This window comes from Athene noctua, chromosome 3 (genome assembly GCF_965140245.1).
Source record: "Athene noctua chromosome 3, bAthNoc1.hap1.1, whole genome shotgun sequence".
In the NCBI taxonomy this organism is placed as follows: Eukaryota; Metazoa; Chordata; class Aves; order Strigiformes; family Strigidae; genus Athene; species Athene noctua.
In genome coordinates, this window is record NC_134039.1 from 467,653 (window position 1) to 490,815 (window position 23,163).

General features: G+C 44.4%; 1 protein-coding gene and 1 long non-coding RNA gene across 6 annotated transcripts in view; one reads left to right on the plus strand and one right to left on the minus strand.

Moving 5' to 3' along the window:
* Positions 1–20,448, minus strand: part of PACSIN2 (protein kinase C and casein kinase substrate in neurons 2) — a 63,293-nt gene extending 42,845 nt beyond the window's left edge. For 3 of the 5 annotated variants that reach the window (XM_074901714.1, XM_074901710.1, XM_074901713.1), the window contains exon 1: positions 20,314–20,448. The gene's annotated coding sequence lies outside the window, so the exon portion shown is untranslated. Of the gene's footprint in view, positions 1–14,629; positions 14,650–18,343; positions 18,366–20,313 lie in introns of those variants that run through there. The other 2 variants (XM_074901712.1, XM_074901711.1) reach the window with 2 other exon arrangements.
* A 118-nt stretch (positions 20,449–20,566) lies between these two features.
* On the plus strand, positions 20,567–22,923 carry LOC141958407 (uncharacterized). The gene is made up of 2 exons (XR_012633270.1): positions 20,567–20,608; positions 22,052–22,923. It is a non-coding gene; the product is annotated as an uncharacterized LOC141958407 (long non-coding RNA).
* The last annotated feature ends 240 nt before the right edge of the window (positions 22,924–23,163 follow it).

Here is a 23,163-nt window from a genome sequence, read left to right on the forward strand (position 1 = left end):
CAAGGGACCAGTGTAACCTGTACAGAACTGTGCTCTAGAACCCTTGCTAAAGCATAATTTAAATAACCACCCCCTAATTATTGGCTTAGTTCAGAGCTCCAAACCAGCTCCAAACAGTAGTTTCAATTATTACCAATTGTTCATGCAGCCACTGTCCCCTCATTGTCATAGCCCTGCTGACAGAAAGTGGGTCAAATCATCATGCCACACTCCTGAATTCTCAGAATGCGTTTGAGGGTACTTTAGTATTTGGGGAAAACACTATCAATGCAAAAATTGCTAATGAAGACAGCCTTACAACTTAAAAGCAACATTTTCAGCTGTGATCATTATTGGATAAACTTCAGCAGTATCATTTCTGGAACTGATACAGAATTTATAAACCTCTGCAGAATGCAGTTCATCAATGTAGAAAGAAAACAACGGGCACACAGCTTCCACTATCCTTCTTTTCAGCAAGTTAAATAACCAGTTATTCTTTTGGGCACGATAAAAGATCTGTTCAAGTGTGTCAAAATCAATCCTACACTGTAACGGTACAAAGGACCATGTCACGGTATTTCATATTTCAGATTAAAACTAAGTCAGATTTTAAAGCGAACCGAATTCAGCTTCTAAAAGACAGTTCAGATAATTTAAAACTGTTTGCTCGTGTTAACATGAGGGAGAAGGTTGCTTGATACGTAGTTTCATTAACATGACCACTGAAAAAAGAAACTCAAATTCTGTTTAAACAGATTTTCAGCTCAGTGAACCTGAGGTAAACTTTAGCCAGGACTCCTCATGTTTCTAGGCAGTTCAATTTTCTGGTCCTGAAATGGTAATTGCTGTGACAGAAGACCTTTACTTACCACTCAGTAATCCACACAACATGGGCTGCTGACCTAGTAGAATTAAATATTCCCTAAAAACATTTATTTTCTTTATAAATAAATGTAACAATCTGCCTCCTTACCATGTACTAATCTCATTGGTCTAAGCCACCTGGAAGTATCACTCCTAAAGTATTAAGGTCACAGATCTCATTTTATGGCCTTCCTTGTACACATAATTTGACAAGCTAAGCTAGAAGTTCATTTTTTGCGTGTGGTGTTTTGGGTTTTGGTGGTGGTGGGTTTGGTTTTGGTTATTTTTAAAATCACATACAGTAAACAAATCTACTTTAACCCTAACACAACTGAAAATCTAGTTTTCAGCATGCAAAACAAGGTGCTACTTTAAAGCAGGCATATGAGATCAAGGTTAGTTAAAAAAGAAAGTGAAGGTTTTTCTTTGGTTCTCAAGGTTTCACTAGTCTTACTAAGGGTTTAGAAAAGCCCCGCAATGGAGTAGCCAGCCTTCCTTGTGTTTTCCAGACATCTGGATACACATTACTTGACCTTATATAGCTCTCAAACACACAAATCGCTCAAATGCAGAATCCCCAAATGCAATAATGTGAAACGAATGTTTAATTTGGTCAACTAATCTCAGACAGACTAGTCTTTTCTACCCTTCTCCCGCTTTTCAGGAAAAGGAAAGCTTTTTATGCCATTTTCAATTAATGCTTGACTGAAGTACAATTAGGTCAGCCATCTACTCTACAATCTAAATTGGACTGAAGTTCAAGGAAACTGGGACAAGCGGTCCCATTAGCCACCAGTTCTTGCACTTGCAATTACCATTGTGTTTTCTTCATTTACTAAGGCTGTACCATCTTAAACAGGAGCCTTTAACCTGCATGTCCGCAACAATTAAAAGACAGAAAGAAGAGAGACAAATAATACAAAGTTCAATTTAGTGCTCTCTCACAATTGGAGTCAGAGAAATCCTAGTGTTGAAAACTCAAGTATGCAAGACTACTTTTAAAAATATAAATAGTCCAGATCCAGAAGCAAGTCTTAGTAGAAGCACATAATACACAACTTCCTTTTTTGTCATACACACCACAGAGTAACTTCAGCATTTGAAATGGTTCCACAATGATCCTCAAAACCAGAATCAATTGCTACCAAAAGTAGAATTACACACTTTTTTGCTGTATGAACTAACAATCTAAATTCATGTCAGTAACCTCTACACTCACAAACTAGGGATATGATAGTAGTAACAGCTGAGAAAAGCAGGCACAAATAGCTTCAGAATAAAGTGATCAAATTTCATACGCTATTTAGTTTACTGCAAATCATTCTACACATTGTAATCAAAGTAAAAAACTGCATAACATTAGACTCCAGAAAGTCTGGAGCCATTACATTCAAATGCAACACCCCATTTTAAATTAAAATAGAATTCAACGGGTATCTGTGCATGATACATAACAACTTGAAGTAATCAGAATAGACAATGTTAGTATCGTGGAGTAAAATCATTCTGGAATTAAAATACCAAACTTGCACACACTCAAAAGGAATGGCTTAGGCCAAATTCATGAAATGTACTTTGGTGCAAAAGCCATATATATATGGCTTATATGCACACACACATATAAAACCATCCAGGAATGGAAAGTAATACTCAGTACTACAGAGTTGTGCCATTAGCCTAAAGCTAGGTTTAACATATTGTGAATTTTCAGCAATCTTATAAAAGGCACTATCAGGGTCTGCCTTCAACTCCAGATTTTACTGACCACTTAATGATCTTGTGCTTATGAATTCAGTTTGAATGATGAAGTGGGTTATACACCATATTTTCATGTGAAGTGTTGAACTTCTCTTCCAAGACTGGAATGCAGGGAAGTCGAGCTGACAGCTAGGATGGATCACCAGGCTTATTTTCAAGTAGGTGGGCGGGAGACAATGACATACAGACAGAACTGCACCGTGACACCATCAAGGCAGGGCTCTGTCACTGGTCACACCAGTATCTCGGCCAGTGTTCTAGAATAGTTGGTGGTTACTGAAATGAGTCACTGGTCTGCATATGACTGTGGTCACAAAGCCGTGTCTCCATACAGCTCATCACTTAGGAGGCTGAGCAGCAAAGGAATCAAAAAAGACTGAATAGTTCAGTAGCTGAAACAGCTTCAAGGTGAAAGCTTCAATTATGCAGAAATGCATTAAAGGTAACACTGCAAATAAGATTTCTATTTGATCACACATTCCCCAAGAATAAGAAAACCAAGCCATGTGCTTAATGAATAATAAACTTCACATTTAACTATCTTTACCATATGGTAGTGGGAAGAAAAAAGAAGATGTAAGATTTTAAAATACTGCAGAAAAAAACCTTAGACAAATAAACACAACAAAGAAAGTGTGACAAAAATTCATATACAGAATAATGATTTATATTTACTAGTAACCGTTATGTTTTTCATAACCATACTCTTTAACATCACAGGTCAAGTCAGGAGCATTTCAGCTGAGAACCCTATGAAACATAAGTACAGGTGTTTTCCACTTGTGGTTCTGAAGGCTTAAAGCCTTCATGTAATCATCCGATACAAACAGCATTAGAAAAAGTAAGCCTGCATCTAGGAAATCTCCTCAAACCTCTCCGCTTCTTGTTCTCCAGGCCATTTTTCAGTTTCCAGGACTGCAGAATACAGTGGCTTTACTGGAGGAGCAGGCATTCTCCCTTCAGTCCCATAAACCAGAGGCAAACGGGATCTGCCCACGTAGGGAAGCGCAGCAGAGCCGGGAGCCTTTAGGCTGACAAAAGCCCGAGTGGACTCACAGAGCTCATGCCAGCTCTCGTAATAACCAGCGCCACGGTGACTCCTCAGTCATTCACCGTACACTCTCCTGGGCAGGCCAGCAGTTTCTCTAACCCACCAAGAGAAGCCTCCAGTAACTACAGCTATGATCTCGGTAACGTGTGTTTGTTTTCAATAAAGCAGCTCAACAGCTGAAGAGTCATCATCACAAGTAACCTTCACACAACCCTGCCAGCTCTCCGACCACTGCCGTTTAAAGCGTGACCAACTGTCCTCGCCCTCAGCTTAAGGGTACAAAGCACTCAGAAGAACAAAGTAATTTAAAATGTATTTTAAAAATATACGTTGGGGGTGTATACTTCGATATCCTAAGCTTACTTCAAAGCATGCAAAGAAGCGTTTCAGACATGTACAACTCAAAAAAAGAACACTAAAAGCATGAGAGATATATGGTGAGTCTAGCTGTAAGGTTCCTTGCCCCTGAGTATTATTAACCTCTGGTACAACTATCTGAGGGCTCCACACACACATACTGCTGGAGCAAAATTTCCTTCCTTCTTTTTGTAAGAAGGAGGCTATATCCTCACAACAGAAGTAGGAATGCTAATATTTAACTTGAAATTCAGTTTATGCTGAAAGAACTTGTGCAACTGCCCATACCTGGAAGATAAAATAACTGCCACACTGAGGCAAAATATCTGTATATTTGATGCATCAGAGCCACCCCAAAAAAGAAAAGTGGGTATTACTTAAAAGATAATTTATTTTACCATATTTAAAAGACCAGTGTTAGTAAAGAATGTGCTCTATAGACTAATCAGGAGCTTAATAACCTTAAGTTGATTCCTTAGACAATATGCCTTTGTTCTGCACCTTACAATTTATGAAACTGAAAATTAAATTATGTCCAACAAATTGCCATTTTTTTCATAGCAAAAAAGCTATTTTTTTCCCCTCATAACTGCTACAAAGAATATGAATATTCTGTAACTTTCATAGAAAAAGAAATATTACCTAGTTTACATTTGCCACACTATCTTAATAAGCCTGTAGCCATAATTCCAACTCAAAATGCCAATTTGAAAACAAAGGAAGCGAATGTTTATTGATCCCTTCATGGACTGGTAAAACTCAGCATTGGATATGCTTTGCTCCACTGGACTGAGACAATCAATGAGACAGCTAACTGTGACAGAGGACAGTCTGCCAGACTTGGTTTTCAACAGGAAAGAAGTCTCCTTCCTTTATTTTCTGGGAAGCTAAAAGAAAAGACCTATTCACATTTTTAATGTTAGATTTTATGGGAAGTCAATGTAATAATTGATTAGATTGGCAAAAGATGAGGATGATAGTGAGGGTCACAGGGATCCTCAAAACCAGATCAAGTCCTTGAATTTGATGAGGCTGGATTACTCAATATGTCAAGTAGGTCTTCAATAGCCACACTTTGCTACAGCAACCAGATTCTGTAAGAAATATTTCAGTATTTGTCGTTTTATAATGATCACAGAACAGCCGAGGGGGGAGAGGACCCCGAAAGATCATGCAGTCCAACGTCTGATGGGAAGGGGAGCCTAGATGAGATTGTCTAGCACCCTGTCCAGCCGCATCCCAAAAACCTCCAGCAATGGGGACGCTACAGTCGGTATCTCTCAATTCACCAGACATCCTCCATCACTCAGCTTCCAAGAGACAAGAGCTGGATCACCACCACAAGAGCACTGCTCTCAGACAGTTACATTTCGTTTGCTTGCTTGCCTCCTGCACACGCACACACAACTGCAGTCTACTTTCTTTTTTTCTTATGCTACACTAGAAGGCTACACAGTTGAATCTTGCAGCCAAAGCCATTAACTAATCCTTTAACTACCAATTCTAATACCTGAAGAAAAAATTCATGGTAACTTAATGTTTTTCTTCATAGAAAATTTAAGTTATACCCAACTCATGTAATGATATAGGTTTTCCATTCCAGTCCATTTTGCATGAGGTAAACTGCAAATACACAACGAACAGCTTGAAAGAACACTCATTTGATACACAAATACCCAACAAAATGATCTTTGTCCTGGGCTCGTTACATATAACTGTCTGTTTCTTATCATATGAATATACTTTTATCATAACATCCACTGGTATGAGGTTTGTTTTTTTTCTTATCCCCCTGAATTTGCATTGTTATCTCATATTATCCTCACATAATTATTAATTATTCAATTATCTGATCTTGTGCTTAGTGCTGCTGAGAGCACAGGAGATCCAATATTACAGTTCTCAATGCAGAACACAAGAATGTGAAGTCAGTAGGGATCAACGACCAGCTCCATTCCCAAGAGATAAAGCTCTAAACCCAAAATATTTCAGTCTTGCATTTCTACACTGACACAAATCTGCTGGTCTTCATTCTGGGGCTCCAAATAACAATGCCTGGTACTAACCAGAACAATTCACAATCGCAGCATAAGAGTTATGTGATACCAGAAGAGTCCTAAGGGTTTTTCTGAGTTCTCTCTGGTTGCTCGTATGAGAATATATGAACTGTATACCTACAGTATAGATCAAATAAAGAAGTTTCTAAAGATAGACTTTTCAACTTAAAAATAGTACAGCAGCAAAGAAGGCTATTTGAACAGGTTTAGTGCTGACTCGCAGCTTCGACTAGGTCCTAGCAAAATTAACACTGAGATTAGTTTTACTAACTCTGCATGGTTCCAATTGACAGCCGTAAATCAAAATGCGACACTGCTGTACATTTTCTAGTGTCTGGGAAAGATAAAAGTCCATAGAAGCTAACACCCACAGAGGTAGGGTAGGGAGAAAGGAGGAAAAAAAGTCATACTGATGTCACTGACACAAAGTCAGCAGAATACAACGCCACAGAAAGGGTTCTTTGAGCTGTGTGAAAAACTTCTCTCTCCAGGTCCAAGACGTGCAAGTACTAATCCAGCACTTTTGCCTATAAGAATAAGGCACTGAAAGCTTATACAAATTCTGAAAATCTCAAAACTCATCTTTTACAGTCTTCTACTTCGGGTATTTCAACAGTAGTATTCCAAGGATTTCTTCAACAGTTTCAGAATCTGGATGTAAGCAACCATCTGAATTCACTCAGCTTAACACAGATAATCAGGAATTCTATACCGAGTTTTAAATTCTAGACAAAATCAGAAGAAATCCAATAACAAATTAAGTGGATTTTCAAGTAGGTAACTTCTCACTTGCTTCAGTACTTAGGTTTCAGGAGGCTAGCTTTAGAAAAGACGAAGTGGTTCCATTTTGATTTTATGCATTTGACATGTATGCCAAATTCCTACTTGTACTTGTCTTTCACCCAAAATAATGATTTTTTTTTTTCCTTAAAACTTTCATAAAGATTTAGCCAACTGGGAAACAAGATTTTTAGATGTCTTTTTACGCTTATGTAGTTAGATTTCCAGCATCCCTTTTAGTATTCACAGCTACAAACAGCAGTTATGCACTTGAAATTGGGTGATGGCGAAATACACAGAAGACATGACTTGCATTCCTTCCTCTTTTAGGGCAGATACTATAGCCAGATTGAGATTTTTCACAGTACTCCAAATTTAAACATGCTCACTGACTCTGATGTAAATGTCTAGGTGCAATATGTTGTTCTTTGCACATTGCAAAAATTCTCATGAGCCAACACAGCTGCATAACTAGAGAAGGTGCCTCAAATTCAATTCATTCGGGAAGACAGACCCATGCTCTGAAGAACCATGCGGAGAAGGGATTCCTGGAGGATGGTAGCTCTTTTAAAACAAATTCAGACACATGCATCCTCTTATTTATTATATAAGTTATACAAATAGGACGGGCAGCAACTAACCCTCAACAGGTATGAGGTAGAGGTCCTTGTTCAGAAGTTTTAGGATAAATAGGTAAATAACGGAAACAGCCTTAACACTCCTGATATGGGGAGGGGAGCACGCCTGGGAAGAGTCAACTACAACCTCATTCACACCCTCCCCGAACCATCAGCAGCCCCACGTCAATTGTCTTATACTAAAAAACCAAACCAAACCCAAAAGTGGAGGGGCCATAACACCAGTGACAAAACAATTTAACAGTATCTTTTTTACCTTGCTGATTTCTCTCCACTGGCAGAGCTAAACGCCACCGAAGTCAACTGCTATTGCATTATAGTGTTTCAGAAGATTTTTATACAAGCTTCTTTCCCGAAATGAGATTACATAACTTTGCTCTCTCTAAATGTTCACTGCAATAAAAATCTGAAGATTCATGTGATACATATTTCCCTGACAAATTCAAACCATATTTTTAGAGAAGCATGTTTATACAATCTTCAGCTTTAAAGAGCCAATTTGTACAACAGCTTTTCACAGTATTTCTCCTACCTAATAAATTGCATTCCAGTGAGCACACTAGCCAAATTAGATACTGTACACATCCCTGAAAATTAAAAATGTCATAGAAGCTTTATAAACTTCACAGTTGAACCACTAACATCATTCACAACTCAGACAAATCATCTCAAAAGACATGATACTGGGACAGCATTATTCCCTCAAAAAATGTAGTATTTTATCCATACATATGAAATGTGAAATAAACACTGCAAATACAAATACATAAAAGGTGCGTAATGAAAATACCTTTAGATGTACTTGAAAACATCAAAACCTGCTCAACTCCTTCCTACTTCCTTGTTATGCAGCAAGATCTCTTGGAAACAGCATAAAGACTGATGAAAGTATTGCTGTAAAGCTCATACTTTTGTGCAGCAATACACTGGCAGACACTACAGGCTAAATTTAGCACAGTTTATCCTTGATTACACAAAGGAAAGTGTTTCTGCAATACCTAATAACATGTAGAAGTAAAGGTGCTTCCTATCTTGCCTCTTTTGCAAGAGAAGGACAGAAAAAAGGCAGAAATACCAAAGATCTGCAATTGCAGTTTTAGTTTCTCTACAGGGCTGGTAAAAAACCCCAGCTAACAGGGTGGAGAAAGTGAGACTACAACATATTTTATTAGACTGATCAAAGTCTAAAGCAAATAAGCTATAGGTTGTCTTACATAACCTAAAATAAATCCAGAATTAATGTATGAGATTTGGCTTATCTATTCGGATGTATCAGTTACTGAGCAGCTTGTTACCGACTTGACAATGATTAAAATTGCACCGCACAGATTTTACTCATGATAGCCATACAACTCACAGGATTCACATTCTACCAGAAACTACCTAACAGCCTGATCTAAACCAAGTGCTAAAAATACAGCAATTAGATACAGACTAGACCCACACATCATCCCGATACAGGGATACTACAAGCCAAAGGAGAGGCAGCTGCTTAAATGCTACTTCGGACACAGGATTTCTTAGCCAAATTCAAACCAATTTTAAGATCAAATCTCATTTCACATCAGTTTTAAGGTTCACCTACAGATCCTTTAAAACTATATGGATTGCCCTTTAATCTCCTCATATTTCTATTTAGGAACATAAATAACGGGTTTGAGCCTGCCTCAATGAATACACAAGACACTCATGATATCCAGTGAGTGAACTTTCACCTTTCCCAGTGCAGAGAACAATTAAAGAAAGAAAAGCACTAAGTGTGTTCTGCAGTACTGCTCAGTCTGCTTTCTGGGAAGGATGCTCTCTGTGCCCTTGCTTCAAACACACATCAGGTGGAGCAGCGCTTTGCTGAGAACAGCCAAGAAAGCAGCCTGGGCACTATCATAGAAGAAAAGTAACAGGAGGATCCAACCAATTCCATTCAATTATTTTTGTGGGAGGGAAAAAAAAAAAAAAAAGAAAAAATAACACAAAACCCCCAAACAGGTTACAATAAGGTAGGGAAGCAGTTTTTCCAGTTTAAGAAATAAGAGAGCTGGCATGGGTTTTGTATGTACCTAGATTTTTCCCTCAAAAAAAACCAAAACAGACTGACATTCTAAAAAACCACTTGAAAAACCCATGAGATTAATTCAATTTTTGAAATTAAATGTTGAGGTGGAATTCAAAATTAGTCCTTCAAAACCTTGTTTAACGATAAAGTGCTAATAGATTACATCATCTGATGGTAGTTTCAAAAAATTATTTAGTAATCACTTTTTAAAAAAATACAGTATTTCATTACATAAGAACATATATTACTGTTACAGATCAGAAACATCTAAGTTACTTACAAGTGAGTATTCCAGAATTCAAACGGCAAAGATTTTTAGTTCCTTTCTATTTGGATCTTGTACAATTTGAAAAGTATTTCAATTCTGTCTTCTGGTCCTTCCACACTAAAATATCTTAAGCAAGAAAAACAATTCAAGAAAAACACAGCAAGTTTACATTTAAATTTATGAATTCAAGACCATTTAATACTTATTACCTATTCAGCCATGCATTTAAAATCCGTAAAAATCAATAAACTCAAGTTTAAGCACATCTTCAACTCGTTTAAATAGTGTCAGAGAGCAGTCTCTTGGCAGTAAGTGTTAAATCTTCCCCAGCAGTATCTCAGCAGCTCAGGTAGCACAGCTTCAGCTGCTCGGAGGAGCAACACTGGTGCATTTACATTCACTCCATTTTCCTTACTTTATTACATCCTGACCATCTTTGGCATACACGGGGTTATAAAAGCACTTACACAAAGACTTCTTTACATCCAATATTCACTCTGCAGCTCACCTTTATAGAAATTATTCCCTGTACTGCTTATCTCAATACCCAGCCTGATCACTTTATGACAGTATAAATCTGTTCCACCACCAAAGCTTGACCCAGTCCTCTCCCACGTCCCCAGTCGCTCCTCCTGCCCCATCCCTATGCCATCGATTCTATTCGGAAAGCCACGTGCTAAGCTTTAGCCACCTTAAAATTAGTCTGCCAAAACTAGGAAGTTCCTTGCTGGTCCAGGGAACCAACTCTGGTCACAGCACAGCCACATAAACAGAGCCAACACAGAGCACGTAGCCAGAACAAACACCCGGGCACCAGGGAAAGAACCTGAGTGCCCGTTCTAGTAGCAACAGATGGTCACTGGTTTTGAAGTTATTTGCCTTATCACTGCGAGCAGAAGTGGCAACAAGTTTCTGAGCTAGTTTAACAAGTTACAAGATGTTATGCTAACAAAAGGAATAAGCAAGTACACATACCACAAAAGAACTTTTCTGAAAGTCTGAAACCCTGAAAGACAGGCAGAAAGGTATTTTCATTGTTTATGTGTGGTAGGCACGCAAGAGATTAGATTTTTGTATTTGGAAACATAAATCGAGTCCATTTAGTATCATGGAAACCTCACTGTACAGGTCACAGGACTGAACAGGATTAAGTGCTCAAGAGAGGGGCCGTGACACTTCTGCAATAATATTCATTACTCATTTGAATTATTAACTACTTCCAAGGACACAAACGCTCCACAGACACTCTGGAACACCCTCCCATAGCTCGTGTGCCACATGGGCACAGTGGGATCCGCCAGAGGCTGGAGCCACCCAGCGCAGCGCGGCCGGCTCCTCCCCTGCGACCGGCTGGGGGGACAACGCTGCGCCCGGGGGGCCCCGCTGACACGCGCCACGTTTCACCCTCCCGATTCTAAAGCTGCCCTGGAATTTCACCTCCATTATAGGTGACGATGCCCTGACTCAAAGAGCACGTGGCACGGAACACGAAGGAACTGCACCTGTACGGCGGCTCACCAGAGAATGGACCACGGGGCCAGAAGTGACCACCCGCATACCCGGCCCGAGCTGACTCGGATCCAGCAGTCTGATAAAATAACATTATTTTATCACATAAGAATACTGGGGGAACCACACAATTTTTTAATCACTGTCCCCAAAGACACACAAAGAAAACAAAGTAGCTACAGGAATAGTTACACGCAAAGTGGAAAAGAGAGGAAGTACCTGATCCAAAAGTAACAAAAGCTAGGAATGATGAAAGCAGAAAGAATACAGAAACAGTTGTAGAGGTAAACCTTAAATATATTCAAGCTCCTTTACTGTGTAAGAACCTCAGCAACAATGCTATCATTCATAAGGTATCAACATTTTAATGTAGCAGCAGAGGACCTGTGAATGCCGACAAATAACCATATTTGAGCAGTATGATTATTAGCCCTCAAATCAGAAATCAAAAGGGCTTAGGAGTCCGAACCAGCACGTGCAAATTAGCTTTTGTTCAAGAATTTTAAAATATCATTTGGGAGGCTCTAGGTCCTGAACTTTTAAGAAGATTTTTAGTTCTGAATAATGGGGAAGTTCCAGAAGACTAGAGAAAAACTGATGTCAAACAAGCATTTTAAAAGGGACATGGTTAGTTCACTAAAGACACATCAATCAAGTAAGATTCCACTTGAGCATAACAAGTTGATAATTATTATATTAGGTGAAATATATATTATTATATGAGAAAACAAAAATTAATACCACCAACTTCTTATCAGCATCCTCTTCCTATGAGGGCACCATCCTGAGCAGTAATGACTATGCTGGGGACATTAAGTTACAACACAGCGTTCAACTTGCTATCACAAGGTATTCAGATTAAGATCCAGAATGATACCAGCTCAGTCTGATATTACATTTATTTTAAGCTCTCAGATCCAAGCAATATTATGAAGGAGGACGTGTCCACTAAGCTACTGCTAAGCTATTGACCATTATTATCAGTGATCTCAAAAAAGATTAGGCATCATGACTAACCTACTGCACAGCCGATTTAAGAAAAAGCCTGAGGAAATAGTAAATAACAGAGAATCCAGTGCTGATAAAACTATTTGGATTGTTTGCCAAAATGAGCACAAGCTAAACACAAGCTAATTTGGAATTCACATTGGACTGTACCAAGACAAAGTTTGATCTTCTCATCTCATCAAAATGGCCTAATATTTTAAGTATCAGGTTTGAAGAACCCTGAAATGGAGGGGAATACTCAGCTGGATGCACTCAGTGAACTGTAGGATATAAACAGAGTGCTGTGAGGTAGGCAGCTGGAAGGAGGTATTATCTGACTATGTATCAGAGAGCACCCTGTTTCAGACAGCAGGACTAACTAGCCAACTGGGCAACTAACAGAGCTGTGGTGAACTTTACATCCACTCTCAGTGGGAAGCCTCCTTTGCGGCTGTATCAGATTCCAGCAGGGATTCATTCACAGAAGTCCCATGGCCTGTCTTTTTCACATTAAACCAGATTACAAACGGTTCCCTCCTGGATTAAAATCTATTAACTCATTCCTTTACATTTGTACTGTTAGCAAATGATAACCAAACAACTTTAACATTCTGAGGTCAGCAGCAATCAAATCTGTTTGTATAAAAGATCATCTCTTGAAATGCTTATAGAATACCAAAGCATGATCCACAGATCAAAAAGTGCCTATTCATTAAAGCCATCTCCAAAACATGCTCCTGAGGACATAACCAAAACTGCAAGAAAAGATCATGAAGAAACAGAAGAATAGTAAGTCAACTCTAAATTTGCAAGTGAGTTTACCTATTCTGCAGGCAATATGAGCGGGGTACATCTCGTTACATCTTAAAAAAAAAAATCTGCATCAAATCATCACGTGTATTAAACCAAAAGGCATAACTTCTGCTATAATACAATTGCCATCAAATTCACTGTTAGGCCCATGTACTGGGTCTGCGTGGCCAGGTTTTGGTAGCAGGGGGGCTCCAGGGGTGGCTCCTGTGATAAGCTGCTCTATGGCAGAGCCAACGCCAGCAGCTCCAAGACGGACCCGCTGCTGGCCATCAGCGACAGCGGTAGCACCCCGGGATAACTGCAACCGCAGCTGCAGAGAGCAGCAAGGGCATGGGAGAGAAAGCTCTGCAGGCGCCAGGGGCAGGGCAGGAGGAGGGCAGGAGGTGCTCCAGGCGCTGGAGCAGAGGTTCCCCTGCAGCCCGTGATGAAGACCACGGTGAGGCAGCTGTGCCCTGCCCCCCTGGAGGCCCACGGGGGAGCAGAGACCCACCTGCAGCCCAGGGGGGACCCCACGCCGGAGCAGGGGGATGTGCCCCAAGGGGCTGTGAGCCCGTGGGGAGCCCAGGCTGGAGCAGGCTCCTGGCAGGACGTGTGGCCCCGTGGAGACAGGAGCCCAGGTTGGGGCAGGTTTGCTGGAGGGACTTGTGATCCTGTGGGGGACCCAGGCTGAAGCAGCCTGTGAGGAACTGCAGCCTGTGGGAGGGGCCCATGCTGGAGAAGTTTGTGGAGGACTGTCTGCTGTGGGAGGGACCCACACTGGAGTAGGGGAAGAGTGTGAGGAGTCCTCCCCCTGAGGAGGAAGGACAGAGGCAACAGATGATGAACTGACCACAACCCCCATCCCTGCCCCCCTGCACCGCTGAGGGCAAGGAGGTAAAGAAAAATCGGGAGTAAAGTTGAGCCCAGGAAGAAGGGAGGGGTGGGGGGAAGGTCTTTTAAGATTTGGGTTTATTTCTCACTACCCTGCTCTGATTTGACTGGCAATAAATGAATGTGAGTGGAGGCTGTTTTGCCTGTGACTAACTGGTGAGTGACCTCAAACCAGGAGGTGTCCAGCCAGGGTCAGCCCACCACAGTACAGTCACGGTCTACAACTTGCTTCACTTATCGTTCCATTCAGGACTCTGTTCACTTAAGGCAGCATGAAAGTTTGCTTTGGGAAGTGGCACTAGGAATCACAGGTTATTGGCTGATCACACTTTATCAATACCTGCTGGCTGTTCCTACTTCCAACTGAACCAGCTTTCAAAACAAGACAAAAACCTCAAGTCAAGGCAAGAATGACCCGCAGCCCTCACAGTCTGCTGGGTAAAAACCCTGCTAGTAGAAAGCAGAATGGCAGTAAAACATACTCAACTTAGTGCAAACCAACAGAAACACTAGTGGCCTACCATAACAGTGGACCACTACAAATCATCAGTGAGACGGCAATACTCCCAGCTGTGGGCACAGGAGCTTAAGAAATTTAATCGCCCAAAAGAGGAACAGCTAACCACTCCATTTATTCCTCACCGTATTTGAACGACACAAGGCTGACAGCGTTCTTTGTATGAAGTTCTCTCCTAAAACAAATTAAAGAAAAGTTGTTTAAAGGAAATGGTTATCCAGTTTCAGTTCTCACATGTAAGATGGCGCTCACATTCTGGAATGGAACCATCGCCTCAACCCAGCAAGAACTTGGGAATAATTCCCTTCACTTGTTCACCCTAGAGCTTAACCAACCTGTTCAATGGCTCCTTCAGGTTAAGCACAATTATATGTTGACCAGATAGCAGATTACTTAGATGGGTTACATTACTTTAAGTAAATGACAAAACAGTGAAAGTTTTGAAGCTTTTATCTGTAACTATTAAGGGACAGAGAGAACCTGGAGATTGGGAAAAAAAATGCTGTTAAAAATATTATGCAAGGACTGTGGAAGTATATGTGACAAACTGATGCTGTATCCATGTGGTTCCCTTCAATACAAAGGGTTGCTTTAACATACCCAGATCTGCTTGTTACAGATTTATCATTTGTCCTGACAAGAAGGCAGCATTGTTCCACTCAGCAGTGACCCAGGTATCTGTCTGTTTGCCAAGAAAGCCTCTAATAAGGGAGAGGATCAGAGGCCTAAATCAAACTAAAGATGTCCCATTTGTCCTATGAGTCATGGCAGATCGTTTATTGAAATCCGTACTTCATGTTCCCCCTTTTAAGAAGGGCGCATTAAGCATATTCACCCCGCACCCTTTATTTGACCTATTAAGTCAGAAATTTAAAAAAAATCCAACACACACACGTGAAACAGAAGTTTAAAAGGACAGTGAAGTATGGCTGTGCATCTGCTACTGAGAACAAACAAAATTCTTATTTCAGTATTCACCTACCACTGCTAAGTAAGAAGTTCCGTGCAGTTGGTTTTGGAACCCAGAACTCTTGGCTACGCTCAGGACGAGGCTGAGGTGCCAGGTCCAAGAAGTTTGCCAGTCCTTCCGGAGCTCAGTCAACACACACCTCTTGTTGTTACAGCCACCAGCTGGCGAGGCAGCAGCATGATAGGTGGGGGGGAGATTAACTTACCACACATAACCAGGTTTATGAGTCCTATTTGTGCTACTCAAGTACAAAGACATAGTAATAACAACAAAACAGAAAGAGTACCACACTTTTGCAAAAAGACACTTCACAACAAAGGTTACAGGAACACCAGTCATCCAGTTCCAGTATTAGTAAACAACCTGCTACTTTATAATCAAAAGCCAAGAGTTTGCAAGTATATCAGGATTCTGTGATACATAAATCACAACAGGCATGAGAAGATATTTAAAACGCACACTGGTGAACTCTGAGTTCAGTGTCACTTCACACCTGCGTGGCACCCATTCTCAGGGCATCTACTATGTTGCATCTATAAGTTTATCTCAAAAGATTTCATAAAATCCAGCCTTGATGGTTTCAGTAAAGCTGTTTGAAACAAATCTTTAATAACATGATTTGACAGGCTGTTCTTACCCTCTCCATTTTTGCCATTATACTGTAGTCTGGTTTATTATTCACTGGACTAGAGTATATGAAAAAAGGCAAAGAAGCTAATTTAAAATTTTTGGTCTGTAGATGCCTTGGAATTAATTATTGACATAAAGCAGAGTCCTGCACAATCAAAAAGGGTTAATAACATGCACTGGCCCAAAACCAAACAATGCAAGATACAGGTTTCCAACACTGTCAAAATATTTACAACATGTTGTGAAAGCCAGGACAGTTTTGAAATATTTGCATATTCTAAAAAGTTGAACCAAACCACATCACTTACAGCCTTAGAGACATTTTCTTTTTGCTTCAGAGCTCACTACTGTGCAGTATTACAACATCCATTCCTATTTACTAATTAGGGCTGGGTACCTTCTCAAATATTGACACATCCTGTCCACCAAGATTCACAGGACACTACCAACATGCACCAGCGGCTCAGGCAGAACCACTCACACTCCAAGGAGCACACATCAAGGCAGAGTCTAGGCCAACACCATTAGAGAAATTTTGACTCTTCCCTTCCCCCAAGGAAGGCACCTTGCAGGATAGCACGTAAAGGAATAACATTCAAGCCTCATGACAAATTCGACTATGACTGCGCACTGGGAACCAACCCCGGGGTACAACTGCCTTCCTACCGTGGACCTCGGTTGCTCTTGCCAACCCTCCAGGTAACAGTCCTGTTCAGCACGCTGCTCTGTTCAACCACAGGCTCAGAGCGCTCAGCTGGGTTGAGCTCGGTACAGTTACATCACTGTTATTTCCTGCTTTCTTCCTCTCCATGTCCCGAGAACAATTCATCATTACATTAAGTCAAGCCAAAAATCAGCAACTAGGTTTAGTTGAAAGGAACACCAGCACTTCTTGAAGTTTTATGGATTGACACAAATTTGAATTAAATCCTGTGTTCCAACAAAGCATCTCGCAGATTAGTATTCATTTCGAGCATTACAGACTTCACTCCAGGTCTCAGGCAATGAGTACATCATTAAATCTTAGAATTTCTTTTAAAAAGCAGAGGTTGCAAGAACCAAAACACAACTCTAATGTATTAGTTTACAAATATGTTTAAACAAACCCATTAAAAACCCCTTTAATCTGCATCTACCGTTCTCCTGGCCTGTTGTATGAGAAGATGCAATTTTTTCCAGGACCTCCTACTCCACACTGAGAAAACTGTGCCCCATCTCAGAAGCAGAAAGGTCCCTTTTAGCTAATCTGCATTACTCCCACAGATTCATACAGGCACAGGCAATTCCTGATTAGCAGCTCCACTAAGCATTTTATCCTTTGCATTCCTGTGACAAGCACGCAGGTCTCTCATCCTGCATTTACAGGCTACCAATTCAAGTCACAGCAACCTTTAGGCTCATTTTAACCATGACCAGGGAAGCACAGAATTGACACAAGGACATCTTTGAATAGCTCACTCAGCTCTGGAGAAGGAAAAGGTGCCCATATGCTGTATAAACAGATCATGAAAACAAAGCTTCCCATGCCTAACACTAAATCATCCAAACATGTCACCTGGTAAGAATAACAGCTTCACAATACTGATTTTCAAACCAACACTCAAGTGCCCCGATACAACAAAAGAAAGCAGACATCCACCCATTAGAAAAATATAGTCTAGGTATTTTCTGAAAGTATTACTTACAAACATTCATAGATCAAAATGTCGCCCAGAGTATCACTGTGCAGTCAGAAAACCATGTCATTATAATGGTATTTCAAATATTAAAGGAATAAAAAAAATTAGAAAAAGACAAATATATACTACGAAGTAAAATGAAGTTTGTTAGAGATGACTGTGGAATATAGAAACTCTATCATAAACCTATGAGAGTTAAAAGTTGAAGAACACATGAGACGATCCACAAAGATGCACGCAGCTAACAGACCATCCACAAGGACACGTACAGCTAGCATCAAGCCCAGCAATCACAAATGCCATCTAATTTGTTGGTTTGATATTAACTACTGCATCCACTTGCAGCACACCCTCCTCAAAATGAGAGCAAACACATTCAGTAAAAAAAAATAAATGTCTAGACCAGTTTTGCCTAACCACCATTAATAAACTATTCCATCGCTAACTACAGCTGAGCTTCCTTTTAGCACTGATACTGTAGCTTGATGTGCGGTATGCAGCTTAACCCCCGGGGCAGTTTTTAATGTTTATTCTAGCAGGGCACTGCACAACACACAGACCTGAGCCAAGGCAACCGACTGAAGAGCTGTAAACGCTGCACAAGGGGACTCTGGAGCGCCTGCACACCGAACAGCCACGCAAGGTTAACGCCACAGAGGACGAGCTACCGCTTCCACTCCTCTCCTGCTTACCGTACCTAAGCCGTGCTTTAGTATGATCCAAGGTCTCCCAATGATGCTGCATTGTGCTAATGAGACATGCTCCGTGCACTAATACATGGTATTTAAGCTGATTCAGTCATAACTGGCAGACTAGTAATTCTACAATCTTTGAAGGCAAATTGCAAGTTTGACAAAATATCATTTCAGGCAGGTACAGGTATGAAAAAGCAAGCACATTAGCCCTCGGTGCTAATAAACTTAGTAGTCAAAACCACAATTAAGTTCTTCCCCATCTGAGATACGGTTGGCAAACTGTTTTAGTTACCTCTCACCTTTAAGGGAAAACATGAGTCTCCCCCCTCCCAGAGGGCAATAAAGCAACATTTTTAAATTGGTCTCATCACAGACATAGGAGAATGATCTTTTTGCTGCACTCGACCCAGAGTGAAAACTCAGTTGCTTACATAACGCCGCCTTCACTATGACTATTGTAATAACGCACTGTTAATGTTTTCACATTTTCAAAGTAGTGGAAAGGTTTTCTTTAGAGAAAGGCTGAACAAACTCTGGAATTAAATACAAATTAGCAGAAGGGAAAAAAATCCCCCCCGTAGCAAGGGAAAACAGTCTTACAGCAACCTTTCAAGCAGTCCGTTATGAGACCGTGGAGTGCGACAGAAAAAACCACGCGTCTAGCACAGCCTCAAAGACTCATTTTTTACCCCATTCTGGGTCACGTACAAATGGCCAAACTTTCTGAAATAGGTACAGGAAATGTAAGCAGTGCTGTACTTGTTTTAAATTATCTTAGCAAAGCTACAGTTCTCATCGAGAACGGTTACCAAAAACCCTGAACTTTTAAACCCACAAGATTACATGTAGTTCGCAGGCGTTCAGCTCACGGCGGACAGCAGGTCACTCGCACCTTCCCGGCGCCCCTCACAGCCAGGGCGAAAGGATGAAGGCTCAGACGACCGAGCCGTGGGCTCCCGAGTGCCCGCGGCCAGGGGCGGCGCGGCGCGGGCAGAGGGACACGCAGGCCGGGCAGAGGCCGCACGGACCGGCCCTCCGCTGAGCAGGTAGCCTCGACGCGCATAAAGAGACTTCTGTCTCTCACACAGACGTTCCCGTCTGGGAGATGAGGAGGTTCTTTCCGCTGGCCAAAAAAGGGAAAGTCAAGAGAAAAGGCGGCAAAGGCGAGACCGAGAAGCCTGGCTGGTCTGGGTCATCGCCGGTACTGCGGCGGCTGGGAGCGTTTAAAGCCTCGCTCCCTCCCCAGCACCGACACCTCCTCCCGCCCGGCCGGCATCGCTACCTGTCATCGCCCAGGACGCCGGGGAAAACCCCCGATCGCCCCGTCCTAGGCCCCCCCCATCGCCCTCCTCCCCTCCCCAAGGCCCCGGCACCCCCCACCGCCCCTCTCCGAGGGGTCACCGAACTTCCCCGAGCGGCGAGCCCTTCCCTCCCGCAGGAGCCGAGCCTCCCCGCCGCCGCTGGCGTCATCCCCCGCAAGCCCCAGCCCTGCCCTTCCCCGCCCGCCGCCCCGCAAGGAGACCTTCACCTTCACCCCCCCTTCCCGCGCCCGCCGTACAGGGGCCCCGCCACCGGCCCCCTCCCGCCGCAGGGGCGCCGAGACCCCGCCGGCGCCCACCGGGGCCCTCCCGGGCCGCCGCCCGCCCCGCGCGGCCTGACCCCGCCGCGGCCCCCGGGCGCCGCCGGCCCCGGCCCGGAGCAGCCGCCCCCGGCGCGAGCGCGGCCGCCGGCGGGACCCCGCCGCCCGCCGCGCCCACCCCCGCACGGCCCCGAGCCCCGGCCTCCGCCTCCCAGCCCCCCGGGGGCCGGGCCCCAGGCCACGGCGCCGCCCTCACCTGAGGCGCCGGGAGCCGCCCGCGTCCCGCGCCCGCCGGCGATGCGGGGGAAGGGGCTGACGAGAGAGCGCGGAGGGACGCGAGCCCGGCCCCGCCGTCCGCTCCGCCGCCGCCGCACCGACTGCCGCGCGCCGCGCCCCGCCCTCCGCCGGGCGGGCGCCACGCCGCCTCCCCATTGGGCGAGGGCGAGGGGCAGGCTCCCGCCCCGCCGCCGCCCATTGGCTCTCCGCGGCTGCCAATTAACCTCCGCTTCCTCACCGAGGGCTGGAAGGGGCGGCGGGGGCAAAGGTGGCGGGTAAGCGGCGGGGGCGCGGGGGTGTCACTGCCTGGGGGGGTCACCGCCGGGGGGTGTCACTGCCTGGGGGGGTGTCACTGCCTGGGGGTGTCACTGCCTGGGGGGGTCACCGCCGGGGGGTGTCACTGCCTGGGGGGGTGTCACTGCCTGGGGGTGTCACTGCCTGGGGGTGTCACTGCCTGGGGGGGTGTCACCGCCGGGGGGGGGGTCGCCGCCGGGGGGGGGGTCGCCGCCGGGGGGTGTCACTGCCTGGGGTGGGGTCACCGCCTGGGGTGGGGTCACCGTCTGGGGGTGTCACCGCCTGGGAGGAGTCACCGCCTGGGGGAGTGTCACCGCCGGGGGGTGTCACTGCCTGGGGGGGGCCCCTCATGGCGGGCTCACCTCCTGAAGGAGTTACCTCATGGCGGGGCTCCCTCCTGAGGGGGCTCTGGGCCTCTGCGGCGCGGCGGGGCCCGCGCCCGGCGGTGCCGGCGGCTGCCGCCCCGCTCCCGCCGCCCCGGGTGCGGCGAGGTGGGCGCGGGAACGTCAGTGAGAACACCGCGTCTGTGTCCCGATCCCGCCGCGCGGGACCGCGGCCGAGCAGGGAGTTTTGTTTCCCGCAGCCGGGATTTGCCGAAGAGCGGCAGCGGCGTTGTCCCGCCGAAGGCGGGGAGGGCTCCCCGGGGCGCGCAGCCCCCCGGCCCCGCGCTGCGCGGGGACGGCGCCGCCCTGTTGCGCTCCCGCGGCCGCGCCGCCCGGCTGAAGCCGCCCCTTGCCGGGGGGACGGCGCGGGCTTGTCCCCAGCGGCGTTTCAGACGGAGGCGGCTCAAGGACAGGGGCACCTCGGAAATGGCCCTGCTGCTGGGGCCCTGCCTCTGGTACCGCGGGCAGGACTGCGCCACCCTCGCCTATCTTTCAGGCTTATTTGTTTTAGACGGAGGACTGCTTCCAGCCCCGAGCAGCAGCCATCGCGGTGACCTTATTTTGTCCCTTCAGCCTTTGCCTGCTTCTCCACTGATTTCAGCATTTCCCCCCCGTCTGCCCTTCCCATCCCCGAGCTGCCTCCAGCCCCGTCCCAGAGGACAGCCGGCTCTGAGGGCAGCGGGAGCTCCGGATCGTCGGGCAGGGCTGCAGCACGGTCCTCGGAGTACTTTCCTCTGGGCCATGTTTTCTTATGCAAGTCTGCGTATAATCAGCACAGACGCCAACTCTTCCTGTACTCTTTCACTAAGTGCGTGACTCATTAACTTAAGGAGTTTTAGGTTCACTGGGAATTTGGATTGGCTCGGTAGGCCTGTGAGACCATTGCACTGTTACCTTCTGAAGAAGCAGCCTTAAAAAAATTATTTGAATTAATTGCAATTAACATTACTGCGAAACGTGGTCAGGTTGGTAAACGTTCTAAGATTTAATGTGATTTCTCCCTTCCCTAATCTATTTTTTTTCTCTCTCCTGTCTTGGAAGTTAAAAGTTCACATTTGAGAGAAGAATTGCTTCTGTCACTTCTGACCACAGGAACGCTTTAGTTTTCCACACAATCTGCCTCGTTAAATATCAAAGCTGTGCATAAACCCGCTCTCCTTGCAGGAGAGCACAAGCGATACGTGTAATGGTAAATACAGCCCTTTCTGCATGGACACGAATCCAGCTTCCGTTTTGCCTTGAGCATTGTCAGAGCTGGAAATCCTCCCTGCCAGAACACTTAGACTTTCTTCAACCTCAACATCAAAACAGTCATTCTTCTCTTTGTATGGTCAAATAATGCTCAAACTTGTTCAAAGAGTGAAGAAACAGAGCAGGAATCCAGTGTAAATCGTAGCACTCCCTGGCAGAATGAAGTTCACACCGTGATGAAAGGGAACGACGTTTCAGCAGAGGACAGAAGTTCAGCCTGCAGCTGGCAGTGGACTGACACAAAAACAACCCCCAACCATTCCACACAGTCGATTTACCACCACCTTGTGCCCCCAAAACCACCTCGCTGTGATCACACACGTGCTACCGCTTGTGGAAACCAGGGCTCCCGTGCTTGGGGTAAGGCGGGACGGGGCAGCGGCTGCACACAGGGCCAGAGGTGTGGACCCAGGCCCTGCGCCTGGTGCTAGAAACTGGGACAGCCCTTTAGCCTCGAGGGAAATCGGGGCTTGCTCTTCAAATCAGCTGCTCCCGTGCATGGCCGGGGCCAGGCCGCTGTACTGCTTACACATTTCATATCTGTATTATAGACATGTATTCCTTATTATATATTACACAATAATGTATATATATACTTTGTAAATATACACGGTATGTATTTTGTTACTATATTTATATATGAATAAAGTAAATACTATGTATTTACTACATATTTTTAAAAATATATATCTATACACCTGTAAGTACAGTAAATGTAATCCTCGTACCACAGCACAAAGGCAGTGGCGTTGTTTTGGGAGCCTCCTCATATGGAACTTGAACTGGTTCTGCATTCCACGGGGATGGAGGACGATCAGAAATGAGTAATTTACACAACATTTTAGTACAAACAACTGGAGTCAGATTTTAATACAGCTTGAGAAATTACAGTCATGTTTTCC